Below are 27,961 nucleotides of genomic sequence, written 5' to 3' on the forward strand. Positions count from 1 at the left end.
TGACCATAGTGTTGATAACAATACATTGTTTTGAAATCTGGTGTGCTTTCCAACGTTTCAGTATTAGAAAATGCAGCAGATTTTTCTTAAATTAGACAACATGTTATTCACAGTTTCAAAGTCCCAATCATTGGAAAATGTACTTGAGGTAATGATATCACTCAATGATATTTTAAATAAATGAGGTATTTTTAAAAGTTCAGTTGGACCGAATATATCCAAATCTACATTGTCCCAAACTATGCCATCAGGTATAGGAACTACTGTAATGTTCACTGATGACAAGTCTCTTTGTTCTCACTGAGATGATTGGTGTGGTTTTAAAATTAAATTCACCTTTTGGGCTGCAGAGCTTTGTCAAAGGTATCTTCCATTAACAAGCATGCTAAAAACTATTACTAAGCCTAACCAGAAAAGAAAGAAAAGTATCCCGGTGATTACCCATAGTTCTACCGAAGGTGATACCAGGTAAGTCTTTTTAGGAAAGTCCAGAAAGTCTTTAACTTGCTGCTTGCGTGATTATTGGGCTGGCATCGTTTCAGGTTCACTTGGATCCAAAGAAAACGTATCAAAAGTTTATGAAGTAGCCAGAAGCAGTTCCATCAATTGTTGGTATTACATCAGGATTTCTGGAAATCATAGGTTGCTCTTGTTGAGGCATGTTGATGTAGACATCTCTATTTGGTCGAATTGAAATTTGTTTGTCATTTTGATTTTGAATTTGAACTTCAGGTTCGAGAGGAACGAGTTCCATGGCATTACTCCATAGTCCATCATTCGTTGCTGGTGACTCTTCGAACGTGCTGAGTCTTTCCGTTTGAACTTCTTGAATTGTAGCACGAGGAGGGCGTCTGCTACTTTGGAGTCCACGTGGCCTACTACTTAGTATCGGCCACATAGTGTGGTTTGATTAGGTCAATTGAGACAAATCTTTTCTCCTTTCTTCCGGCAAGAGGCGGCAGAAGTACAGTTCTTGTTCCTTCAACTGCTAGGACCAGTACAGACTTTCTGTATGATGGCACAAATTATTTCTTGTCCTCTATTTTCTCTCTGACCAGATCCCCAACTTTTAGGATCCAGACAGGTCTTGCCGTGACTGATTTGACTTCCCCAGTGGCAGTCTGCTTCAGGTGGACATTACTTTATTGTGTCCTGGATTCATTAAGATCCTGTAAAACAGCCAAACGATCATGGATATCAAAAGGTTTTTCATCCGCCACTGCGCCTTCACAATCAAGATCAGGTACCGACATTCTTGTCCCAAATAGGACCTCATATGGAGTGATCCTCCCTAGAGAACTTCTTGGCAAGTTGTTCAAAGTTCGCTGAAGTCCATATAGATGTTTTACCCAGCTCTCACCTGTGCCTAATACTCTAGCTGTTAAAGACTGCTTTAAGTCTCGGTTTTTCCTCTACATGACCGAATTTCCCTCAGGATGGTACGGAGAGGAATACCGCAATGCTACACCCAATCTTCGCATGGCCTCCTTGTAAGCCAGAGTGCATTTCTATATGAGAACAGGTTACTGGATCCCACGCAATATAGCTTCAGAGCAGGGCATAGCACGGAGACTGCCCTGATAAAATCAACTGAAGAAATCAGGAAAGCCCTAGACCAAGGTAGTAAGGTGGCCCTCATCATGCTAGATTTGTCAGCGGCCTTTGATACGGTCCATCACGATCTTTTGATGGAGCGTTTGTCTGACATTGGAGTCAAAGGTAGGGCCTGGAGGCTGCTAAAAGCATTTCTAACGGACAGGAAACAAACAGTCTCCTTAGGGAATTTCGAATCTAAACCTTTCTCGCTACCGTGTGGGGTTCCACAAGGTTCGTCCCTTAGGCCGACCTTTTTTAATATGTACGTGGCATCCCTGGCTCCCATGATAAGATCTAATGGTTTTAGCCTTACGTCCTATGCAGATGACACGCAAATTGTTGTGTCTCTCTTACCAGGTCTTGAAGCAGGTATTAGCAATAACTTCCATGACTGTATGGGAGCAGTTAATTAGTGGATGTCTCAAAATTGCCTAAAACTTAACTCAGGAAAAACCGAGGTACTCACGTTTGGACAAAATGCCAACTTCTGGACCCCAGACTGGTGGCCAGCAGATCTGGGCATCCTCCCCAAACCCACGGAGAAGGCAAAAAATCTAGGTATCCTAGTGGACGACAAACTGAATTTTGAGCACCAGATATAGGCGAATACCTCTGCTACCTTTCACTCCCTCAAACTGCTAAAAAAGGTCAAACCATTCTTGCCAGAAGAAAGCTTACGAACAGTCGTCTCATCCATAATTTTATCCCGGCTGGACTACTGCAATGGGCTTTATTTAAACACCCTAGAGCGACATCTGAATAAACTACAGACCTTGCAAAATGCAGCAGCAAGGCTGGTGACAGGCACCCCCAAATTCATATCTGTAGCCAAAGAAATTAAAAGACTACATTGGCTTCCCATCAGGAAAAGGGTGAAATTCAAATCACTGTGCTCTGTCTTTAAGGCGCTTCATGGTCAGGGTCCCGAGTTTTTGACCCACCAATTTCGATGTAACACTACCAAAAGAACCCTTCGCACATTAAGAGCCAAATTTGTGAGCATACCGCCCACGAAGAAAGCTTCGTGGGGAGGGAGAAGTTTTATTACAGGTGCGGCCAAGGCTTGGAATGCCCTCCCTTGGAGTCTGAGGAACTCTACAAACCTTCTAGCTTTCAGGAAGCAACTCAAAACCTGGCTTTTTAACGAATAACTCCCTACAGCCATACTTTCTCTCCGTGCCACCACGTTTCTCAGTAGAGTTGAGCTAGCATCAGGACACCTCAGGGTAATCGTGCGCTCTATAAATAAATTAACATAACATAACATAACCGCATGGCCCTGGTCAGAATGTAATGTGCCAATTGCGTATGTCCCTATGAAGACTCACAATTTTTTATAACAGTTCAAGCGTGAGCCAAGAGTTGGGTCTACACCCATAGGAATCTTGAGCAGGAATCCACTGCAACCATGATATACCTGTAAGCCCCATCTCTTTGTAAGGGGCCGCAGTGGTCCAAGTAAACACACGCTAGTAGTTTATTAGCTATTAATAATGGTGTCTGCGCTGGACGTGCTACGGTGGAACCTTTCATCTGTTGGCAAATGTCGCATTTCAAGACATAGTCATTAGACTGCTTTGCTTATCCAGGCCACTAATAGGTTTTTTTAAATAAAGAAACAGTTGCCATAACTCCTGCATGTGCGGAACCTATCCCTTTGTGTGCTGCTAGCATTAAACCTAACCCACGATCCATGTTTAGAATTACTCTATCCCCCACTCCAGGAATCTGAGCAAATGGAATGTGTTAGACCTGTCAGCCCTTTGGGTGGTCCCTCCTCATCATTATTTATTTTGTCCCACTTTTGCCTCAAACCCTGTTTGAATTTTTCCTTTTTGGGAACCCCCAGACTTTTTCGTGTTGCTGCAGATTCAGGGAGCCATTTTAGCTACCCCTGAAACTTCTGTCTGAGGGCCTGGAGCACAAAATGGTGGCCACCTGTGACATCACCAGCATCCACTGGAACCTGCTAGCACCTTCCAGAACATTCCAGAACCCTGTGACAGTTGGAGGCGGTTTAGAATGTTGGGAAGCTAAGACAGAGAGTTGGCAGTTGGAGCTGGCAGTTGGCACCTGACTGGTGAGGAGAGAGCAGCAGAAACTTGAAGGAGGAAGGAGTGAAGCAGCAGGGGTGGAAACTTGTGCCTGGAGTGGGGTCCATAAACCCACCCTTGATACTAGTCCCTACTGACTGAGCCCAGCCTGGAGCCCTGTGTGGGAAGAAGCAAGAAAAACCATCCTAAGGACCTGGACAGCAGGAACAGGCCTTAGAAACAGAGAACAGCAAGATCCTGACCTGGAAACTGGTTTCCCTGGAGTCCGACGTCGAGTAGCCTGAGACCTGGAGCCCGAGGTGGAGAAGCGGCGCCGACTGGAAAGCGGACGTCATACCCGGAGCCGCCAGAGGTCGAGAGAGGGCGCCGTCAGAGGTCGTAGAGAGTACCAGAGGTCGAGGAGGAAGTCACCCGAGGTCGAGTGAGCGGCGTCATCGGAGGAGTGAAGTCCGCCCTCCGGAGTCGTCGGAGACCGAGGTGAAGCGTGCCGGAGGTCGGGAGTGGAGATCGCACTCCGGAGTCGCCGGAACCTGAGGAGAATCGTGCCGGAGGTCGGGAGTGGAGATCGCACTCCGGAGTCGCCGGAAACCTGAGGAGAGGAGCACCGGAGGTCGGGAGTGAGGATCGCACTCCGGAGCCGCCGGAAGTCGACATCGAGCCAAGGCCGGCCGACGTCATCGAAGCTGAGGTCGCCATCGGACCGGAGTCGCCCGAAGTCGACATCGAGTCAAGACTGCCCGACGCCATCGAATCGGAGGTCGAGATCGAGCCGAGGCCGCCGACATCGAACCGGAGCCGCCAACCGGCGTCGTCAAGAACTGACATTGTGCCGAGGCCACCGACATCGAACCGGAACCGCCTCACGGCGTCGACACGACTCCAGCGGCGTCGGAGCTTCAGAAAAAGGGCAGTAAGTGGAATAGAGGGCGCCAAAGGCCCTGTGGAATCCTAAGAGACTACTCTAGGGGTTAGAGAGGTGCTGGAACCAGCTGGACTGTGCCAGGGGTGAGCTGGGACTAATCTAGAGGGGTTGTGTGGAGTGAGAGAGCCAGGTCTCTAGTACCCCCCCCATTGATCTACCTCAGTTTAGGCCTCAGCCTTGTCCAAGCCAGGGAGTAGACACCCTCAAGCCATCCACATAACTACAAGCTGTACCTGGGCCAAATCAGCCCTTAGGAATTCAAATGTGATCTGATTCTATGAGTGTCACTGTCAGCTTTTAATTATTTATTGGAGGCACTGTATTTATTGTATTTAACCTATTTATTGTTTCACTGTATTTATTGGTCCACAGTATTTATTGATGCACAATATTTATTGGTTTACAGCATTTATTGCCTCAGAATATTTAATTGCCTGTATGTATTGCACTTATATTTATGCCTTCATTATTTATGATCACCCCTATTTATTGAATCATTAAGCCAGTATTTATTTGACCTGCACTATTTAAAGAGTTGTATATTGTGATTGTTATTTATTTATCTAATCAGCAACTAAGAGAAAAAGAAGATAAAAAAAGATATTTTCATAATTTTTACGGTGTAGAGTCGTTTTTGGAACGGATGCACGCATGGTTATTGTATGGGTATGTCGTATGCTTAGCACGGAGCCTGATTCCTGACCACTCGAGCCAAGCTACCACAGTGTATGTCTGGGAGAACACCACCACCCTTCCAGTGTGGGAGTGTTTTTCTAACATAATTGGTGTTCAGTGGTGGGATAGAGCTGTGCCTACGTATACTCAACTATAACTGTGGGTAGTCCATAGGCCTACACCGGGAGTTTTCTCAAAGCGGCCTTCCTAATTGTGGGTTTTTGTTTTTTTCCAAATTTACTCTGGTGGTGGGAGGAGGTATTATTAAAGGTACCCCCCCTGCATTGGTACTGCAAATAACTGTCCTCTGACCTGAGTGGGCAAGATGGAGTTTGTACTGGAGAATTTAGAAACGTACACTGTGGCCCAACTCAGGGAGTTTTGCCAGCGGGAGGGGGTGTATTGTCCCCCAGGAGCAAAGAAGGGTGCACTCCAAACCAGCTTAAGGGCTTGGGGGGAGGCACGCCGAGAAAGCAAGGCTGAGGAGGAGGACAGGGATAGAGAGCCCGACAGTGAGGGAGCTGGTTTGTACCAACCGGAGGTGGGGAACCTGTCAGCGGGGCCCAGGACACTTTCCAGGAAGGGCAGCAGTGCCTCTAGCGGTGGCTTGTCTGAAGTGGAGTTAACAGACCGGAGGGAGAAAAGACAGCTCACATGGGACTTAGCAAGGCTGGAGAAAGAGAAAGAGGAACAGAGGATGGCTCATGAGATAAGGCTGAAAGAGATAGATCTTCAGATCCTGAGAATCGGGGCACACCCTGTACCTAACGGTGGCAGCGAAGAACGAGAGTACACCAGGGAACCCAAACCCTACCTGCCAAAGGACATAGTAGCTAGCTATGGGGTGGGTGATGATATCGCCAAGTGGCTAGCAGCCTATGAGGTCTCGTTAAGGGCCCATGGGGTTCCAGAGAAGTACTGGGGAGGGGGATTGTACAAGTACATGCCTCCAGCTGGTAGGGATGCTTTATTGGCCCTCGAAGAGGATGAGCAGACCCACTACCCCACCATGAAACTGGCGCTCATAAGGAAGTTTGGACTAACACCCGACAGAAGTTCAGGGGTAGTCACAAACTGGGCACACAGAATTGGGTGGACTTCCTGGACTATGCAAAGAAGGCACTAGAGGGTTGGATTCAGGGCAGTGAAGTGAGGAACTACGAGGGGTTGTTTGACCTAGTACTGAAGGAACACCTGCTCGAGAAATGTTTCCCTGAACTGCGGCAACACCTGGCGGATAGCAAGCTGACCAGTCCCCGGAAGCTTGCTGAGGAGGCGGACATTTGGGCTAGTACCCGGGTGTCCACAAGGGGGACTGGAGGGGATACTCAAAAGGCCGGACAGGGCGCCCCCCAGAAGAAAGAGGGAGGGGAAAAGAAAAAGGAGTTCTCCAAAGGCCCCCAAAATAACTTCCAAGGGAAGGGAACAGGATTCACCCCTAGGGCTAACCCACCCAGAAACCCTAATCCTGGCCAGAGTCAGCAGCCAAGGGTTGTCCATTGCTACGAGTGCGGTGGCGTTGGACACTATAAAGGAGATCCGAAGTGCCTGAAACGACCACCCCCTCCCATTGGAGGAAAGACCCCCGGAGTAGCTAGTGTAGTGCTCGGGGAGGAGATGCCCTTAACTAAGGGAAGGGAGTGGGCGGGTGTCACTTTAGTGTCCCTGGGAGAACGGGAGATGGTTCCTAAGATCCAGGTGCCCGCAAATACCGCAAAGTATGGGCAGTGGGTCACCATCAACGGCCAAAGAGGGGAGGCTCTGAGAGACACAGGAGCCAGTATGACTATGGTGCGTAGCCAACTGGTGTCTCCAGAGCAGGTAATTCCCGATGTACTCCACCCAGCCGCGATGGCTGACGGCAGAACAGGCCACTATCCAGTGGCCGAGGTTCCCTTTGAATGGGGGGGGGGTTGCAGGTTCACTTCGAGTTGCCGTAAGCCCTGCCGTGCCAGTCGATTGTCTGCTGGGGAATGACATGGAGCACAACGCTTGGAAGGAGGTGGAATACCGGACTCACACTGAGATGCTGGGTACACCTGACTGGGCCTGTGTTAGCACAAGGTCCGCGACTACCCGAAGAGGGAGTTCATTTCGGCTGGAGCCTGGAACAAAGGCCCAGCCAGCTGCCAGTCAAGGGAAGAACCGAGGACAGGAGGAGCCTGCCTCGGCGTCCCCACCCCGTAGGATGGATAGGCCACCGGAGGTGGTGGACCAGGAGTCTGCGGTGGGGGACGTTACCAAACTGGAGGACCTACCCATCCCGGCCGAGTGGCACGTGGAGGGAGGCCCGTCCAGGGAGGAATTCTGCCAGGGCCAGAGGGAGTGCCCTACCCTTGAGGGGCTGAGGCGACAGGCCGAAGCCCAGGCAGCAGGGAACGTTGAAGGGAACTACAGTGTTTACTGGGAGGATGGCCTCCTCTACAGTGAACCCAAGGCACCCCTACACGGATCGTCACGAGCCTTGGTAGTCCCTCAACGTTATCGAGCCTTCCTTCTGGAGTTGGCTCACGAGATACCATTGGCAGGACACTTGGGGCAAGACAAGACCTTCGCCCGTCTTGTCCCACACTTTTATTGGCCTCAGATGAAAGTGTCGTCCGATACCTACTGCCGGACATGTGTGTCTTGCCAAGCCAGTGGGAAAACAGGGGTGAAGCTGAAAGCTCCCCTGGAACCACTTCCTGTCGTTAGCACCCCCTTTGAAAGGGTGGGCATCGACATTGTGGGTCCGTTAGATCCGCCAACATCAGCTGGTCACAGGTTTATCCTGGTTCTGGTGGATCATGCCACACGGTACCCAGAGGCAATACCTCTGAGGACCATAACAGCACCTGTTGTGGCTAGGGCCCTGATGGGAATCTTTACCCGAGTGGGTTTTCCCAAGGAAGTTGTGTCCGACAGGGGGACCAACTTCATGTCAGCGTACATGCGGGCCATGTGGAAGGAGTGTGGAGTGACCTACCGGTTCACCACTCCTTACCACCCCCAGACCAATGGTCTGGTGGAGAGGTTTAACAAAACCTTGAAGGGCATGATCAGAAGTCTGCCTGAAAGCCTGCGGAGGAAATGGGACGTCCTCCTACCCTGTTTACTTTTTTCCTACAGGGAAGTGCCACAGAAGGGAGTGGGCTTCAGCCCCTTCGAGCTTCTGTATGGGCACCCTGTACGTGGACCTCTCAACCTGGTGAGAGACGGATGGGAAAGAACTCCCAGAAAGCTTCCCCAGGACGTGGTGAGCTACATGCTGGCCTTCCGGAGCCAAATGGCTAAGTTGTGGAAGCAAGCTTCTGACAACTTGGAAGCCAGCCAAGCAGTGATGAAGGCGTGGTATGACCACAATGCTCACCCGGTGGAGTTGGAGCCTGGCCAGAAGGTGTGGGTGATCGAACCAGGAGAGCTTAGTGCCCTCCAGAATCGCTGGTCAGGACCCTTTGAGGTGTTGGAGAAGAAGGGTAAGGCTACCTACTTGGTGGACCTGAAGACCCCTCGTCAGCCCCTGCGGGTGCTGCATGCCAACCGCCTCAAACCCCACCACGAGAGGCCCAAAGTCATCTTGATGATGGTGACTGACGGAGGAGAGGACGTGGAAAGCGAGCCTCTCCCTGATCTGTTTGCGTCTCAAGAGAAGGATGGGTCGGTGGAGGGAGTGATTCTCTCCCCATCTCTAACTCCTGAACAGCAGGAGGACTGTCGCCAGGTCCTGGGACAGTACTCTGCGTTGTTCTCCCTTGTCCCGGGTAGGACTCACCTGTGCGTCCATGACGTGGACACAGGAGACAGCCCACCTGTGAAGTCCAAGATCTACCGGATGTCAGACAAGGTGAAGGCCAGCATTCATAGTGAAGTCACTAAGATGCTGGAGCTAGGAGTGATCGAACCTTCTAGCAGCCCCTGGTCCAGTCCGGTGGTGTTAGTACCAAAAGCTGCACCACCGGGTGCCCAACCAGAACTGAGGTTCTGTGTGGACTATCGGGGACTGAATTCAGTGACCAAAACTGATGCTCATCCGATCCCTAGGGCGGATGAATTGATTGACCGGCTGGGAGCTGCCCAATATCTAAGTACCTTTGACCTTACTTCTGGGTACTGGCAGATCTCTTTGACTGATGGAGCAAGGGAAAGGTCAGCCTTCTCCACGCCCAATGGCCACTACCAGTTCTGTGTGATGCCCTTTGGGCTCAAGAACGCACCTGCCACGTTTCAGCGCCTGGTAAACCAGATCCTCACCGGAATGGAGAGTTTCTCTGCTGCTTATCTGGATGACATAGCCGTCTTCAGTAACAGCTGGGAGGATCACTTGCGTCACCTGCAAGCTGTTCTCCAGGCCCTGAGACAAGCTGGATTGACGATCAAGGCCAGCAAGTGCCAGATCGGGCAGGGGTCGGTAGTGTACCTTGGACACTTGGTGGGTAGGGGAGCGGTGCAACCCCTCCAGGCGAAGATCGAGGCCATCATGGCCTGGGAACCCCCCAAGACACAGACTGAGGTCCGAGCATTTTTGGGCCTCACGGGATACTACCGCCGCTTCGTGAAGGGGTACGGTACCATCGTAGCCCCCCTCACGGAGCTCACGTCCAAGAAACAACCTCGACGGGTAGTCTGGACGGAGGCTTGTCAGCAAGCCTTTGTGAGATTGAAGAAAGCCATGTGCGAGGCCCCGGTCTTAAGGGCCCCAGACTTTTCCAAGGAGTTCATTGTCCAGACAGATGCATCAGAACATGGCATTGGGGCAGTGTTATCGCAACTCAACGAAGAGGGTCTGGATCAACCCGTGGTCTTCCTATCCCGGAGACTACTTCCCAGGGAACAGAAGTGGAGTGCAATAGAGCGTGAAGCCTTTGCAGTGGTATGGGCTCTGAAGAAGTTGCGGCCATACCTGTTTGGCTCGCACTTCCTGGTTCAGACCGACCACAGACCCCTTCGTTGGCTGATGCAAATGAAGGGGGAGAATCCCAAGTTGTTGAGGTGGTCTATTTCCCTACAGGGAATGGACTTTCAGGTGGAACATCGGCCTGGAGTGGACCACGCCAATGCAGACGGTCTCTCAAGGTATTTCCGCCTTAGTGATGAGAACTCCCAAGGGGTTGGGTAGCTCTCCCCACTTTCAGCTGGGGGGGACGCGTGTTAGACCTGTCAGCCCTTTGGGTGGTCCCTCCTCATCATTATTTATTTTGTCCCACTTTTGCCTCAAACCCTGTTTGAATTTTTCCTTTTTGGGAACCCCCAGACTTTTTCGTGTTGCTGCAGATTCAGGGAGCCATTTTAGCTACCCCTGAAACTTCTGTCTGAGGGCCTGGAGCACAAAATGGTGGCCACCTGTGACATCACCAGCATCCACTGGAACCTGCTAGCACCTTCCAGAACATTCCAGAACCCTGTGACAGTTGGAGGCGGTTTAGAATGTTGGGAAGCTAAGACAGAGAGTTGGCAGTTGGAGCTGGCAGTTGGCACCTGACTGGTGAGGAGAGAGCAGCAGAAACTTGAAGGAGGAAGGAGTGAAGCAGCAGGGGTGGAAACTTGTGCCTGGAGTGGGGTCCATAAACCCACCCTTGATACTAGTCCCTACTGACTGAGCCCAGCCTGGAGCCCTGTGTGGGAAGAAGCAAGAAAAACCATCCTAAGGACCTGGACAGCAGGAACAGGCCTTAGAAACAGAGAACAGCAAGATCCTGACCTGGAAACTGGTTTCCCTGGAGTCCGACGTCGAGTAGCCTGAGACCTGGAGCCCGAGGTGGAGAAGCGGCGCCGACTGGAAAGCGGACGTCATACCCGGAGCCGCCAGAGGTCGAGAGAGGGCGCCGTCAGAGGTCGTAGAGAGTACCAGAGGTCGAGGAGGAAGTCACCCGAGGTCGAGTGAGCGGCGTCATCGGAGGAGTGAAGTCCGCCCTCCGGAGTCGTCGGAGACCGAGGTGAAGCGTGCCGGAGGTCGGGAGTGGAGATCGCACTCCGGAGTCGCCGGAACCTGAGGAGAATCGTGCCGGAGGTCGGGAGTGGAGATCGCACTCCGGAGTCGCCGGAAACCTGAGGAGAGGAGCACCGGAGGTCGGGAGTGAGGATCGCACTCCGGAGCCGCCGGAAGTCGACATCGAGCCAAGGCCGGCCGACGTCATCGAAGCTGAGGTCGCCATCGGACCGGAGCCGCCCGAAGTCGACATCGAGTCAAGACTGCCCGACGCCATCGAATCGGAGGTCGAGATCGAGCCGAGGCCGCCGACATCGAACCGGAGCCGCCTACCGGCGTCGTCAAGAACTGACATTGTGCCGAGGCCGCCGACATCGAACCGGAACCGCCTCACGGCGTCGACACGACTCCAGCGGCGTCGGAGCTTCAGAAAAAGGGCAGTAAGTGGAATAGAGGGCGCCAAAGGCCCTGTGGAATCCTAAGAGACTACTCTAGGGGTTAGAGAGGTGCTGGAACCAGCTGGACTGTGCCAGGGGTGAGCTGGGACTAATCTAGAGGGGTTGTGTGGAGTGAGAGAGCCAGGTCTCTAGTACCCCCCCCATTGATCTACCTCAGTTTAGGCCTCAGCCTTGTCCAAGCCAGGGAGTAGACACCCTCAAGCCATCCACATAACTACAAGCTGTACCTGGGCCAAATCAGCCCTTAGGAATTCAAATGTGATCTGATTCTATGAGTGTCACTGTCAGCTTTTAATTATTTATTGGAGGCACTGTATTTATTGTATTTAACCTATTTATTGTTTCACTGTATTTATTGGTTCACAGTATTTATTGATGCACAATATTTATTGGTTTACAGTATTTATTGCCTCAGAATATTTAATTGCCTGTATGTATTGCACTTATATTTATGCCTTCATTATTTATGATCACCCCTATTTATTGAATCATTAAGCCAGTATTTATTTGACCTGCACTATTTAAAGAGTTGTATATTGTGATTGTTATTTATTTATCTAATCAGCAACTAAGAGAAAAAGAAGATAAAAAAAGATATTTTCATAATTTTTACGGTGTAGAGTCGTTTTTGGAACGGATGCACGCATGGTTATTGTATGGGTATGTCGTATGCTTAGCACGGAGCCTGATTCCTGACCACTCGAGCCAAGCTACCACAGTGTATGTCTGGGAGAACACCACCACCCTTCCAGAGTGGGAGTGTTTTTCTAACAGAATGTTATTGGCATCTAACTTGTAGGAGTACTTGAGTGGAAATCTTTTTCGTACTGCTTCACTGTTTTTGCGCCAAGCATTGACAACCACCATAATCTCACCGTCTATTCTTGTTTTAGAACGAGTGATTGCAGCTACAGAAGCCGTGCGTACAGCCCCCTTTGCGGCTTCCTTCATCAGCTAATGAATTCCCTTCAACGTGAACGCCATCGCGCTGATGACTCAGTGTATGTATCACGTGAGCCCTTGGTAGTTCAGATTTCAATTCCACTACCTGTTCCCATAGCATTGTAGGCTCAATTGTGCCACCTTTTGCATCTTTGATCCCGTTTTCAATCCAGTGCTGCAAATATTCATCATATGACTGCACACAGTAAAAGGAATCGCACACAATTAGTGTGGGGAATTCTCGATCCGTGTTTACCAGTGCCAGTATCAAGGCTTTTATCTCTGCCAGCTGTGCAGTACAGTCTCCTAGAGATTGCGTTTTCGTGCAACTTGGGTGAACTTTCCATCCCGCATGCGACCGTTAACGATTGCACATGCCACGCTATATTGGTGCTTACTTCCTATGGCCATTAAGCAGATCCGTCAGTGTAAATTATATATTCATACTGATCTAGAGGCATTATTTCGTTTGGTAGAGGATATTCTTGTTCGTATTGCAGAAATGCTTGTGTCTTTAGATTTGGGTCGTACCTATATTCTACATCTGTTGCAGTGAGAGAATTAGGCCATTGCATCCATCTAGGATGTAAGGCTTTAGCGTTAGGAACACTCGCCTTTGTTGCAGCCTCTAATGCTGAAACTGGAGTCACTACTATTATTCGTTTCCCCTGTGCCAGTCCTCTTTCTCTCACTACAGCAGTCTGTACTGCTGTTAGAATCTTTTCTGTAGATGCGAAGCGCTTTTTAGCATTTGTGTACAAATGTGATTTGTATGCAATTGGTACTGTTTCACCTTCATTATATGTCAGATAGTGTACCGAGATTGACCCGCAATTATAGGGATCACCAGGTTGCGTATGTTTACGCGTGTCTGTAAGTGTTTGGAAGCTATCATGTCAGCTTGTAAGGAACGAAGTGTATCTGTGTTTTCCTGTGTCCACTGTCTAACTGAAAGTCAGGTTTTAATAAATCGTAGCAAGGTTTTACTCTTTCTGGGTAATCCAAAATGTATGTTCTACCAAAATGTAGGAATCCCAGTATTAATTGTAAATTTTTCAATGATGTTGGAGGTTGGAGCAGCGCACATTTTCCTAAGAAATTGGCTGCCAGGCTTTTCCCTTCACTTGAAAGCTCATATCCCAAAACAGGACACTACGGTGAGCAATTTTTGATTTTTTAAAGTTACATTTGTAGCCCTCAGATGCAAATCCCATAATTATGTTATTCACTCTGTTCAAGTGTTCCCCTAAGTCATCGTCCGTTAGATAAATATCATCCACATAGGACAATGCCTCTTCATCCAAATTTTGAAGTAACTCAGTTACTGTGACCGAAGACAACCCCGGGCTGTTCTCATACCCTTAGGGGAGTTGACAAAATTGCCGCTGGGACCCTAGCGCTGAGAATGCTGTTAGATACCTGCTTTCAGGCGCTATATTTTGGCAGAAAAATCCATTTGAGATATCAAGTGTTGTTTTATATTTTTTTCGCACAATGTTATTCATTAATGTGGCACTGTGTGCATTTTGTACTGCAAATTTCTTTGTGCAAGTGTTTAAATGTCTGTAGTCTAAAACTAGACAATAGGAATTGTCAGGTTTCATGACCGGAAACAAAGGATTATTCATTGATGAGGTGCAATTTTCGATCACCCCTTGGTATTCAGGTTGATCTAAGATCTCCCTGACTTGTTGTAAGAGGGGGTTGAGGGGTCACCCTTCCCCGGAACGTAAGGACCAGGATACAGTAGTAAGGTAAGACTTTTATTGAACGGGGGTCCAGTTTAAGGAAAGAATCAGACCACCAAGGCAACAGTCTAGGATGAAGACGGAGTACTCGGGAATCTCAATAGTCCTGTCTGGTCGTTCTTGGTCACAGCTCGGTACTCTTCTGGCTTGAGGCTGACAAGGGCCCAGAGGTGTCTCTCGGATAGAAAGAAAACAAAACCCGGGGTTAAATCCAATGTCGGGATTCCCGATGGTGAAAGGAGGGGGAGGGGAAGTGACGGGATCACCAGGGAACCTTTACCGTGCAACAATATGGTTGTGCAGGGGAGGTGTGCTCTTTTGACAGTGTGAAAAGCCCACCCAAGCGCCCTCTGACTACCGTCACCCACCCCTACCGGTTCCCTCCCTGTGAGAAAACGAGTCCCCTTAATCGGGCTCGTACCTTGTGGTGCCACACTTCTCCAGAAGTGTGGCGGGGCGGAGCGTGGTCTCGTTGGCCTCCTGGCTTTTTCGTCTCCTGGGACGCTAACGTCTCTGGATCGTCTCTCCTCGCCTGCTCCGACGGCTCTGCTCCGGATACCTTCGTCTCCTGGTTCACGAACACTCCTGCAACTGCTTCTTCCGGCTTCTCCTCTCGGGGCTGTGTCGCGCCGTGTTCGTCCTGACGTCGTTCTTTCAATGGCAACAGGACATCTGATTGGAGGACGGCCGGTGATGTCAGAGGCGGCGTCTCCTCCTCCGGGAATGGCCTGTCCTTCTTAAAGGGACCACGGCTGTCCTGTAAGCGGGGCGGAAATGAACAGGAATGAAAGTCCTCCCCCGGCTCGTGGCAGGCAGGGACCCCCTGACACATCCCTCCCCCGAGATTTCCCCGATCGGGGGAAAAGGGGAATCGAGACAAATAATCCGCATTCCCCTGCTCCAGTCCTTTCCGATGCCGAACCTCGATCTGAAAGGGTTGCAGAGCCAAGAACCATCGAAGAATGCGATCATTGTGACCTCGGTTTCTTTGTAGCCAGGTTAACGGGGCATGGTCCGTATACAAAATAAACGGTCGTCCCTCCAGATAATACCTGAGTTTGTCCACTCCCCAACGAACTGCCAAGCACTCTTTTTCGATAGTGGAGTAAGCCACTTCCCTGGGGAACAGTTTACGACTGATGAAGAGTATCGGTCTTTCCGATCCCTCTGAATCCTCCTGGGAGAGGACCGCCCCAATACCCACCCCTGAGGCATCCGTCTGTAGGATAAAGGGTTTCAAGAAATCAGGGGAGATCAACACGGGTGCAGTGGTGAGGATGGTTTTCAATGCCTCGAATGCACGAGTCTCTCTGGGAGTAGGAGCAGGTAGTCTAGGTGACGACTGAGTTTTCTTTAAAAGGTCTGTAAGAGGGCCAGCCAAGTCAGCAAATTGAGCAATAAACCTCCTATAATAGCCCACTAGGCCAAGAAAAGCTCGTAGGTCTCTTTTGGTCTTGGGATAGGGAACTTCAAGGATAGCCTTGACTTTTTCGAGCTGTGGTTCTATCCTACCATTTCCCAAGACGTATCCTAGATACTTCACCTTTCTGAAGGCTACTCTAGTTTTTTTTGCATTTATGTGAAAGCCTGTTGTTCTTAAACTGCTGAGTATGTTTTTCAGATGTGTTATATGGTCCTTCCACGTTTTACTGTAGACGACAATATCGTCTAAGTACGCAGAAGAATAGAGAGTATGGGACGACAATACCGTATCCATGGCTCTTTGAAACGTTGCCGGAGCACCGTGCAGTCCAAATGGTAGGACTGTAAACTGATAATGGCCAGAGGGGGTAGAGAAAGCGGTTTTCTCTTGATCCGCAGGGTTAAGGGGAATCTGCCAATACCCCTTGGTGAGGTCTATAGTGGTGATATAACGAGCCTCCCCAAGGCGTTCTAGCAATTCGTCTACCCTAGGAAGGGGGTATGCATCTTGTTTGGACACCCTATTCACTGCTCTGAAGTCGATACAAAATCGAATACTGCCATCCGGTTTGGGGACGAGGACAACTGGAGAACACCAGTTGCTGCGGGAGGGTACTATCACACCAGAGCGTAACATTTGATTCACCTCTTCTTGGAAGGCCTGCCTCCTAGCTTCGGGGACACGGTAGGGTTTTTGTTTGACCACCGTCCCCGGAGACGTAGGGATGGAGTGCATTGCTATGTTGGTTTTCCCTGGCTGATCAGAAAAGACGTCTGCATACTCGAGAAGAAGGGCTAGTATTTCTTCCCGTTGGTCCAGGGATAGGTCAGAGTCGATAGGGGTGTCGTACACGGTATGTTCGGCTAAGGTAAGAGAATTGACCGCTTGAGGAGGTGTTCCCAGCCATATTTTCAACAAGTTTATAGGGCACATTTGTGTTTTGTTACCTTGGACTTGTAAGATGTATGTGGTTTTACCGATTTTCCTAACGATTTTAAAAGGGCCCTTCCATTCTTTCCTCATTTTATGTGTTGACGAGGGCAGCAGAACCAAGGCCCACTCCCCAACATCCATCTCTCTCCACTTCTTGCCTCTGTCATAAAACGTTTTTTGTTTTGTCTGGGCTATGGCTAGGTGCTCATGTGCCATAGTCCTCAGTTTGTGTAACCGGGTTTGGAGCTGTCGGGTGTAATCTAGCAAGGCTTCTGCTTCTTGTACTCCTTCCTTTTCCCAGCTTTCTTTTGTTATTTCCAATAGGGTTCTTGGGGTTCTGCCAAACAACAACTCGAAAGGAGATGTGCCTAAGCTGGCTTGTTTTTGGCTCCTAAGGACAAAAAGAGCTAATGGTAACAGTTGGTCCCAATTTTTACCATCCCCAGAGAGGAGCTTCTTCAGGGTGAGTTTTAAGCTACCATTATACCTTTCGACCAAACCATCCGTCTGGGGATGGTAAACAGACGTTTTTATGTGAGTTATTTGGAGTTGTTTACAGACCTGTGTCATTAAGCGGGAGACAAAAGGCGTTCCTTGGTCAGTAATGATTTCGCGAGGAAAACCCATCCTAGCGAACACCTCAACGAGTTTTTGGGCGATGGCTGTTGATGTAGCCGCCCGGAGTGGAAAAGCCTCGGGGTAGCGAGTGGCATAGTCTACTAAGACCAGGGCATACTGGTGGCCCCTAGCCGACTTAGGTAAGGGACCGATAAGGTCCATGCCTATTCTATCAAACGGGTTGCCTATGATCGGTAACGGGTTCAAAGGTACCGGAGGTGGAACATAGGGGTTTCTACGTTGGCATATCTGACACTCTTGACAGTATCGTTGTATTTGTGCGTAAATCCCTGGCCAAAAGAAGTGTTGCAAAATGGCCTGCCCGGTTTTTTCCACCCCTGAGTGTCCTGCCAGTAAGTGTGCATGTGCAAAGAATAAAATCTGGTCCCTAAAGGCAACCGGTACCACGAGTTGGGGCACTGCATCTGACTTGGCCAGCCGATATAACAACCCGTTTTTTTCAATGAAGGTGGGATAGGTGGTTGTTACAGGATCCTGACCTGAACGGGCGATGTGCCAAGCATTAGTAAGGGAGGAGTCATTTAGTTGGGCTGTTCGAAAATGGGTATCCCTGGCCCATGGTTCAGAAGCAAGAAGAGTGGGGCGGGGAGTGTTTTGCAAAGCCTCAGACATGAGAGCGACGAAGCCCGGATTGTCGGTACCTATGATCACAGGTTCTGGTAAAGTAGGCAAAACCCCAACGACTACTTCGGTTCTGGTGCCTGAGGCCGTGCAAACGACGATTTTGGCTATGGGATACTCCCTGACATCACCATGTACGCATTTTATGTGTACCCGTTTCCCTTGTATGAGGCATGAGGGGGGGACCAGTTCTTTTCTAACCACCGAGTGCCTGCATCCCGAGTCAAGTAAGGCGCGAACCACTTTCCCATATACAGTTACACTCACATAGAAGACCTGGCCTGTTTCTTGGGCGTACAAAAGTGAGTAGGGAGCATAGCTCACATCCATAGGTTCTTCTTCCTTTTCCTTTCGTTTTCGGCAATACCGGGAGATGTGTCCCCACTCCCCACAGTCATAGCATTGTGGACCGGAGTTGGGTTGAAAGTCTGGTTTTAGGGGTCGTGGTCGGTAAGGCTCTACAGGGGGCTTTGTAAGTTTCTTTTTGGGTTTTCCCGGGATGGCCTTATTGGTTTTCTCTATTTCTCTTATAGGGGGTCGTCCCTGGGCCCTCGCATAAGACGTAGCCATCTCAACAGCATGGTCAAGGGTTAAGCCTGCATGTTGTTTCAGCCACCGTTGTGTCCCATACGGTAATGCTTCCAAAAACTGTTCCAGATATATTTTCTCCATTATTTCTTCCATATTACCTTCCTGGGGTTTGAGCCAGAGGTCGGCGGCTGCCTTCAACTTGAAGAACAAAGTCTTTGGAAGATCACCTGGGGAGCCGCGTTCTTGGCGAAACTTGAGGCGATGGGTCTCTTCATCCACCCCTAGCCGGTCGAGTATATACTGTTTCACCAAAGCGTACCCGGAAGTACCATCCTTATTCACTATCTGATAAGCGGCTTGCGCCTCCCCTGTTAAAAGAGGGGCAAGATAAAAAGGCCACCGCTCACCGGGCCAAGCGCTGGCCCTAGCGGCCCTTTCGAAATTCAAAAAGAAAGCCAAAGGATCATCCCCTTGAGTGAACTTTTGTAACGGGACTACCGTTCCTGGGAGAGGGGCACTGGTTCTCCCTGCCACAAGTTGGTTTTGACCCTCTGCCAGCTTCAAAAGGCTAGCAGCCTGTGTCTGTATAGCAGAAGTAAACGCTGTGCGGTCGGCTTCCGCTTGAGTGGCTGTTTGTCCGATCGCCCATTCGAGTTTTTCCTGTCCTTCCTTCATTTGTTGGATAATGGTTTCCATCTTGTATCAGAGGACGGTCTTAACCTCCTATCTGGCTTGCCACTTGTAAGAGGGGGTTGAGGGGTCACCCTTCCCCGGAACGTAAGGACCAGGATACAGTAGTAAGGTAAGACTTTTATTGAACGGGGTTCCAGTTTAAGGAAAGAATCAGACCACCAAGGCAACAGTCTAGGATGAAGATGGAGTACTCGGGAATCTCAATAGTCCTGTCTGGTCGTTCTTGGTCACAGCTCGGTACTCTTCTGGCTTGAGGCTGACAAGGGCCCAGAGGTGTCTCTCGGATAGAAAGAAAACAAAACCCGGGGTTAAATCCAATGTCGGGATTCCCGATGGTGAAAGGAGGGGGAGGGGAAGTGACGGGATCACCAGGGAACCTTTACCGTGCAACAATATGGTTGTGCAGGGGAGGTGTGCTCTTTTGACAGTGTGAAAAGCCCACCCAAGCGCCCTCTGACTACCGTCACCCACCCCTACCGGTTCCCTCCCTGTGAGAAAACGAGTCCCCTTAATCGGGCTCGTACCTTGTGGTGCCACACTTCTCCAGAAGTGTGGCGGGGTGGAGCGTGGTCTCGTTGGCCTCCTGGCTTTTTCGTCTCCTGGGACGCCAACGTCTCCAGATCGTCTCTCCTCGCCTGCTCCGACGGCTCTGCTCCGGATACCTTCGTCTCCTGGTTCACGAACACTCCTGCAACTGCTTCTTCCGGCGTCTCCGCTCGGGGCTGTGTCGCGCCGTGTTCGTCCTGACGTCGTTCTTTCAATGGCAACAGGACATCTGATTGGAGGACGGCTGGTGATGTCGGAGGCGGCGTCTCCTCCTCCGGGAATGGCCTGTCCTTCTTAAAGGGACCACGGCTGTCCTGTAAGCGGGGCGGAAACAAACAGGAATGAAAGTCCTCCCCCGGCTCGTGGCAGGCAGGGACCCCCTGACACTTGTTTTTTAGCTTTATGCTTTATTGGATACTGCAGTTGGAGTATTTTTTAAAGGAATTATGTGGTGGGTTGAATCCTCATCCCATCCAACATGGTTTTCGTATAATGCTGGAGCCTGGGCTACCGCCCACTCCTGGACATATGCGTGTTGTAAGTGCCTGGGAAAATGGTCTGAGAATGCCGGTAGAATTACCGTTTCTCCTTTAGGGCAATCCATGACGAATGCTGGCGGCAAATCTTGCTCAGCTTACAAAATATCATAGCCAAACGTGAGGTTCTCCCAAAAGAGACCACTAACTGTCCTACATTTGTTCCCCTCCATCTGGAGTGTTATTTCATATAACCTATGTAGGACACTTACCCTAGTATCACGTGTTTCCACTGAGATATAATCATTCAAGTCCACTGTCACCAGAAATTCCATCAGGTTCTGGCGAGCTATTGCTACTCCTGCGGCACTGTCTAGCATTGTCAGAGCCCAGTCCCCATTCAGTAGTCGAGTCCTCAGAATTCTGGGCATGTCTGATCTTTAGACCTGCAACCTTCTTCTTTTTGAACTGTGGCTTTTGCTTTGGTTTATCTTCTTTTTTAGAAATATAATCTTGAGCGTGCTGCTTGTCTCTGGACTTTGTACGCTCTTCGTGTCTGCCTGACCGTCCTTCCATCTCGGAGTTTTTCGATGAACCCTGAAAGGAATGAGAGAAACGTGTATCAGTATCCTGATACCTGTCAGGTTTCCTTATATTATCCCTATTCCTGAGGTTATACCTCTTTTCAGAGGGCTCCTGTGGAGGAGATCTACCTCTTGATTGAGATCGGTTTCCTTTAAAATTTTGTTGTTTTTTTATTGTTCCACTTCTTTTTTGTTGAGGCGGGTGTTTGTTTGGAAGTGTCCTTTTCTGGACTGCCCATCAGTTGTGGTTTTAAAGGTTTCCCACCCAAACTGTATCTGCCTAATTCTGCATAGGCAGTTTCAATTATTTTAGGTAGTTTGTGTTCTTGTTCTAAAGGACTGAACTCCCTTAGGCATTGGCGGATAGCCACTGAAGCTGCTTCCCTTTTAATATTAGCTAATATTATGGCTGATACCTGGGCATAGTTACCTAGTAACTTTATCCCTAAGTTCAGAGCAGGTTCTGCTTCATACTCGTTTTGTATTTGTCTTAATACATTTGGTATGACTGCTAATGACGGGATAACATGAGTTCTGGTATATATGGTAGCAAAGACTGTACCCCAGTGGTACAATCCTCTACTTGTGGTGTTATCCCCATGGGCAAGCAGATTGATAGCATTCTGTGTTTTTTATACGGGGTAGTATTCGGGAATAATGCCTCTAGCTGCGTTATTTTTTTAGCTACCCAGAATGGCATTTGTCCACGTTTTGTGGGGATTTTACCCATCACTGGGTTTAATGTTTGTTGTGTGATTTTAGTTCCATTTGTTGCAATTATTGCTGGATGGACTGTAAAAGTCCTCATGACAAATTGTGTCAAGTTTTTGTATATTTTTATCAATTCTTTGTGTTGTGTTAATAAGTCTCCTGGTGGTATTGTTTCAATGTCAGGATGTGGTGTGTAGGCCACTAATATTGGCCATGTTGCGCCTTTTCTTCTGAGTGGGCCGAGTCTCACTCTTCTTCTTATGTGGGGTAGGGTGCCTTTAAACCAGTATAAATGTTCCTGGCACGTGAGCGGAATCTCAATTTCCTCATACAGACAATATTCCGCTGGTGCATCTCCTTCTGTGTAGGAGTGAAATGTTTTTGTTCTTGCATTTGCTGCTGGGAATGTAACCAACAAATAAAATACCTCTGTTCTGTAGGATTCATGGGCCTCAATCACGAAAGCTACTAGACCACCCCTGGCTGTCACACCATGCACAAGCAGTTTCAGGTTGACAGTATTTCTAAAATGTTTTGCAATTTGTATTGCGTCTGCATCTTCTACTCCGGCTGAGAGGTGTGGACCTACTATTACGTTATCTCTGTCCTCAGTCATTTTTGTAAAGAAGAGCTTTCCAAGGGAACTAAGATAAGGTTTTTGTGCACAATTTAGGAACAATGTGTCCTTCAAGCTTCATTAATCAACAGCCAATAAATAGGATTTTTTCGCCTACTCTGCTGTGGCGGAGTTTGTGCCCACCCACTCCAGACGTCTCTGGTGTTTTGTGAGGAGGGGTCTCTGAGAACAGCATGACTGAACTACTCAGATTCTACTGTTAAATAAGTACCCAACCAACATTGGCGGTGCCATGTGGTGTAGTTCCTATATTACCTATACAGGATCTGCGCGTTTGGATAACATAAACTGTGGGATTGGTGGCGGACGGATTACGTGCACCCCCACCAGATACGTTAGCCTGTCTGTATCAGCTATCTCACAGTGCCACTAGAATCTCCTCTTATCTGGATGAGAATAGTTCTTGGCAACCTCAGAACATGACAACCCTGATCCCTCAGAATGGTGGAAACAATATACTACCTTTCGCTCAGTCACTCGTGCTCACTCACTTTGTCTCAGAGATACACAGAATAAACTGGCTGGGCGTTTCAATAAGAATTTATTGAACAGTTATTATTCTAGTGTAGAATAGATGAGCTGCAACAACCATTAGACAGTAGCAGAGATATATGATTAACAGTACTATGAACGTAAAGGGATGGTAAACCTCTACCATCTTGCGATAATCATGAATGCATACAAGTACATAAAACACATGATAAAAAATGCGTACTCCTACGATGCCTCCCTAACTAGATGTACCTAAATGTACCTAGCATCTGTGTAGGTGTTATGCCAAGAATACCTCTAGGATCTAGTCAACCCCATTACTTGAGAATGAGAGAATATGGGACCCCATCCTGGTCTCGAGTTGGACACCCCGCGAGGGATGTTAGACCACTGTGAGCTGGAGTGTCTGCATGCAGGACCCTCAGCGTCTCTGGTCAGTGAGTCAGCCGGGAAGTCTCGGTCTCCTCTGTCCTTCTAAGCAGGATGTGATGTATATATACCCATAGGTCTCCCCAGGGGTCCTATCTTGCTGTGTTACTGTGTCGGCCTAAAGGATGACATCGGGCCTGATCTGTATACAGAGATATTATACAGGAGATGGTAGTCCTGCTGTGCTTCCAAGAAACCTCATGCATAATGTTTGAGATTCGAACTAGGGAAAAACCCGCGTTCTGAATGCAGTGTTGTATCTAGGTAAAAGGTCAGTCCCTAAGAACCGTTATGTATGTAATGTAGGGAAGAATATAGGTGAAAAGTTACAATGTTACTTGCGCCTATATAGGGTACCTATATGGAATATAACAATATGGCCAGGTCTAAACAGGGGTGGCATGGTGAGCAAAGGAATGATGGATTTGACCCAGATCTCTTGTCTGGGGGTGAATGTTTTGATTTGTTCTGCATTCCATCCATCAATTGTGTATCTTTTGCTTTCTCGCCCTAAGTGCGCTGAGTATGCCCAGAAGTGGGTCCCGTACTCACTGTGCCATTGGAATCAAGCTATCCTGGCTGATGAGGGGTGAAACCCCGAAACCGGCCCTAGGATGCTTGTTTCTGGTCCAGGGAGGACCTGGCTTGGCAGTTCGGACTGGACTGTTCCCATGAGGCACTGGGTCAAGACTGATTTGCATATGGCCAGATCTAAACTGGGGTGGCATGGTGAGAAAAAGAATGATGGATTTAACCCAGATCTCTTGACTGGGTGTGAATGTTTTGATTTGTTCTGCATTCCGTCCATCAATTGTGCGTCTTTTGATGCATAATCCAATCATACCTGTTAGAACGGAAGACCCGGTCCCAGTATAACCCCGTCCCAAACCCAGAAAGGTGCAGGAAGCCGCAACTTAAACTTCCGTATACGCATAAAGCCATGCCCCCAACATGTGACGTGCTAGACGTCGCTTCACAGAGGGCAGAGCCTTGTGACGCTGAACTCGCTCGTAACCAGATACCGATATTAAAACAAAACAACAACAGACATAGAGAAGGAAAGGGGAGAAACAAATTGTTTCTGTAGTGAATGGGCCAAAAGGCCATTAGTGACTAAAAAAACGTAAGAGAAACAATAAATCCAGCACCTCCTTACATTGAGTAATATTATATCTGTTTTGCGGATGACTATTAGAATTGGGCAGATTGACAGAACTAAAGAATCAAAGAGAAAGGAAGGTACTCTACCTATATTTTTCTAAATGTACAGTGTATCATGTCATTGGTATACTGATACTTAAACTAGACCTATAAAAAGCATGAGTTTCAAGGAACTTTCAGCATTTAGTCAAAGAAAGATTCGTTTGTATTTTATTTTTTACTTTAGTCAATTTTAGACAAAGGGATTCAAAAAATGAAATTTTCAATAATTTGTAGGAATAACATACAATGTCATGAAACAAAACACAAATAACAATTATAGATAGGTCCCAATCACAATCACGCGCACACAATCACACAAACTTATACCGGTATCATATCACACCTTAAAAACAAGCATCATGCATCTACTCATAAAAATACCACTAGCCAAGTGGGGGTCCAAAGCAATGCCTCGTTGATCAATATATAGGCAAAAGCATATGAACATTCAATACTGTGCTAAAGGGTACATGTTCAAAATACAAGAGCTAGGTCTTAAGTGGACCCCGTGGGAGCGCCGACGCGCGTTTCAGTGAACAAACCGAAATGCTGGTGCCACCTTCCTCAGGGATACAAGGAAATGGTTTTGGCGTTTTTGCTGGGACCTAGCAAAAATGAGAAAGCAAATCAAAAAAAGGCAATCCAAATTTAATTCAATAGCATCATTTGTTTTGAACAGAAAACTAAACAGGCTAAGGTCATTGGTCATAAGTGTCAAACATCATAAAAAAATACAATAAATCCAAGTGAAAAAATTATTGAGAAAAACGTAAACACTGGCGAGTCCTATACCCGTAAAGAGATGGTGAATATTATGTACTTAGTGGGTATCAAGTTTCTTATACTCAAAGCTAATCAAGAGGGGGGAGGGGGGGAGGGGAGGGAGAGGGAAACAAAAGGGGGGGTTTGGAGAGGAAAAGAGGGGGGGGAGGAATGGAAACGGGGAGAGAAGGGTAAACAAACAATTAGAACGTTTTTCCGCTCACCTGTGAAAAATCTAGGTGTGGCAAATAAGTCCAAATGAGGACACAGGCGAGAAAGCTCTGGTTGACAGAACTACCATACCGGTTGCAGTATATTAAAACAACTATGTATCCACAATACAAACCAGCTAAAAATTCATCAGTGTATTGTCTAAGAGAACATATTAATATGTTCACATCGGCTGTACTCCCATTAAAGAGAGAATGTGTACTAGGTGCACGACAGTGTGAACCAGGGAATTTCATCGTTGAGTTCTCGACTATCACGTTTATGTCGAAAGACCCAGCGTTGCTCCTTCCTAAACAGAAATTGTGTCATATTTGCAATGGGCCAGGATGTCTGGTTTGTCCAAGACTGTCCAAGTGAAATCATCAGGACCATGACCCATGTCCAGGAAATGTGTTGTCAATTTACTACTAGTCTTTATACACCGAACTGTGCTTTTGTGTTCTGAGAACTGTCTTGATCTTCCTAGTCGTTATCCCTACGTATCTCAGACCACAAGGACAAGTAATGAGATAGATCAAATTCTCAGAATTACAATTTGTATGGAATTGTAATATCCATGGCCTGTCTGTCCCTATATCAATAGACGTAGTATGTGTTGTTTGTGCACAGACATTACATGAGTCTCATGAAAAATGGCCTTTCACAGGATGGGTGCCCCAAATGGTAGGTTGACTAGTCACAGGCTTAGCACCAGCCGCGGTCCGTGCAGGTAACAGCGGTGGGGCCGGGTAAGGAGGAATTTCGAGGGACAATGCCAAAGGAAAATTAAATAAAAAATTAATTTTCCCTCTGCATCGTCCCTCGAAATCTCCCTTGCATGGACTCACCGCCCCACCGCTGTTACCTGCACGGACCGCGGCTGCTTAGCACGTGGTCTAGTGTGTACCAATGAGTCTCTCAGATTCATGCTACGTTTCAAGGCAAACATGGGTTTTCGGAGTGAATGTGTACCTTTATTTAGGATATTACAATGTTTTTTAATAGATTTCTGGATCAGGCTCAATCTATTACTGAATGCGCTCACAGATATCAAGCGATCAATTGAGTCCTTCTGCGGAAGTTCTACAAGAAGGGCTTCACGGTTGTTAGTTCTAGCGCGTTTCAGTGATTTCTTAATGATAGTCCGCGGGTAATGACTAATGGCCTTTTGGCCCATTCACTACAGATACGATCTGTTTCTCCCTTTTCCTTCTCTGTGTCGTTGTTTTGTTTTAATAGCAGCAATCAATACAGACGCCAACTTGACTGCATCTCCCGGCTTCCTGGTTACGAGCAAGTTCAGTGTGACACGCCTCTTCCCTCTGTGACGAATCGAGTAGCATGTCACTTGTTGGGGGCATGGCTTGAGGTGAAGAACCAGAACCTTTTGGGCCTGGCGGCGCAGGGTACGCCCAAGTCTCCGGAGTTCTCCTGCCCAGCTACACAGAGACACGGGACACTCTGTCGGCGTTAGAAGATCAGATTTATTTAGCTGCAGCTAGTACAGTTATCCCAGAAGTACACAAAGTAGGTTCTCAGGAGACTGCCACTTCACTCTGTGGCGCACAGGGTTATATACTATATAGTGTTCATATACATTAACCAAATGCACTCCCAGAACATACAAGAAAGAGCCAATAAGGAGAGTTGGAAAACAGGATAGAACCAATAGGAGAAATTGGAAAACAAAAGTGTCAGATGACTCGAAGAAACCTCTCCTCCAACTATGTTTGTCACCCCTCCCTCAAGCTAATTCATTAACAGATTCGTAACTAACTTGCAGGTGGCGAGATACGTTTGTGTGTGTTGGAGGACAGTTGTGAAACGAGAGAATGCTAGCAGAAGACAGTGAAGGCCGGATGATAAGATAAAGTCAGGAAAGAATAGTGTGAATCAACAGATAGTTGAGACGGGGATTAGGAAAGCCAGACAGGGATTAGTGTACTCGGCCAGTCCTAACACCAGCTTTGTAAATAGAGGCAGAAAGCGTATTTCGACACCAGGCTGCAGAAAAAGCATAATAGACTTTGCTCGCCATGCTGCCTGAGTGATGGCAACACAAAATGGCGGCGGAGCACAAAATGGCGGGTCGATTCGATCGCGATCAGAAATCGAAGTTCCTCAGACCCTCCTTTTGCCAGAACTCAGGCAAGATAGACTCATGCTAATCTGAGTCAATGTCGATAGCCATGAGGTCATCGAGTTGTTGCTGTAACATCATTCTTATGTTTTCTGTTACTTGTGGTTTGGGTTTTGGGATGCACATAGTAGCACAAAGGTCACAGATAGCGGGACCACAGTGCATACAAAGGAAACAGGAGAAAATAATGGTCAGAATTATACCAAGAAATGTCAATGTTTTCCAACCCCATTTGGACAGTCGTCCCCAAAACCACTCCGTAAAAGACCAATCTCCTTCGTCCTGGTGAATCGACTCAGAGATTATGTGCAACTTGGAGATAGCTTGGTATACTGTCGGAGCGTCATTAGGTATGAAAATACAGCAACTTGACCCGATCAATTTGCACACTCCACCACGATCGGCAAGAACAAAATCTAAGGCAACTCGATTCTGTAAGGTCATAAGACGGTCCGCCTGTAGTTCTGCCGTGATGTTACTTAAGGCACTACAGTGATGTCTATTGTGGTTTCTACGACACAAACCAGTTGCCTTATATTTCCGCTGTTAGCCATTGGACCCCAGAAGGGAAGAAATCCTTTGAGGAAATCTCCTCCCTCTTGACCTGCTGTGTCCTTCGAATCAATAATCC

At 48.2% G+C, this 27,961-nt stretch overlaps 1 long non-coding RNA gene across 1 annotated transcript in view; it reads left to right on the forward strand.

The window, feature by feature from the left end:
• Positions 1-27,961, forward strand: part of LOC146785175 (uncharacterized) — a 224,897-nt gene that overhangs the window by 55,692 nt on the left and 141,244 nt on the right. The window contains exon 2 of the long non-coding RNA XR_014970563.1: positions 12,504-12,611. This is a non-coding gene — a long non-coding RNA (uncharacterized LOC146785175). The remainder of the gene's footprint in view (positions 1-12,503; positions 12,612-27,961) is intronic.

The sequence above is a fragment of the Triturus cristatus genome, chromosome 11 (genome assembly GCF_964204655.1).
Source record: "Triturus cristatus chromosome 11, aTriCri1.1, whole genome shotgun sequence".
NCBI classification, from domain to species: Eukaryota; Metazoa; Chordata; class Amphibia; order Caudata; family Salamandridae; genus Triturus; species Triturus cristatus.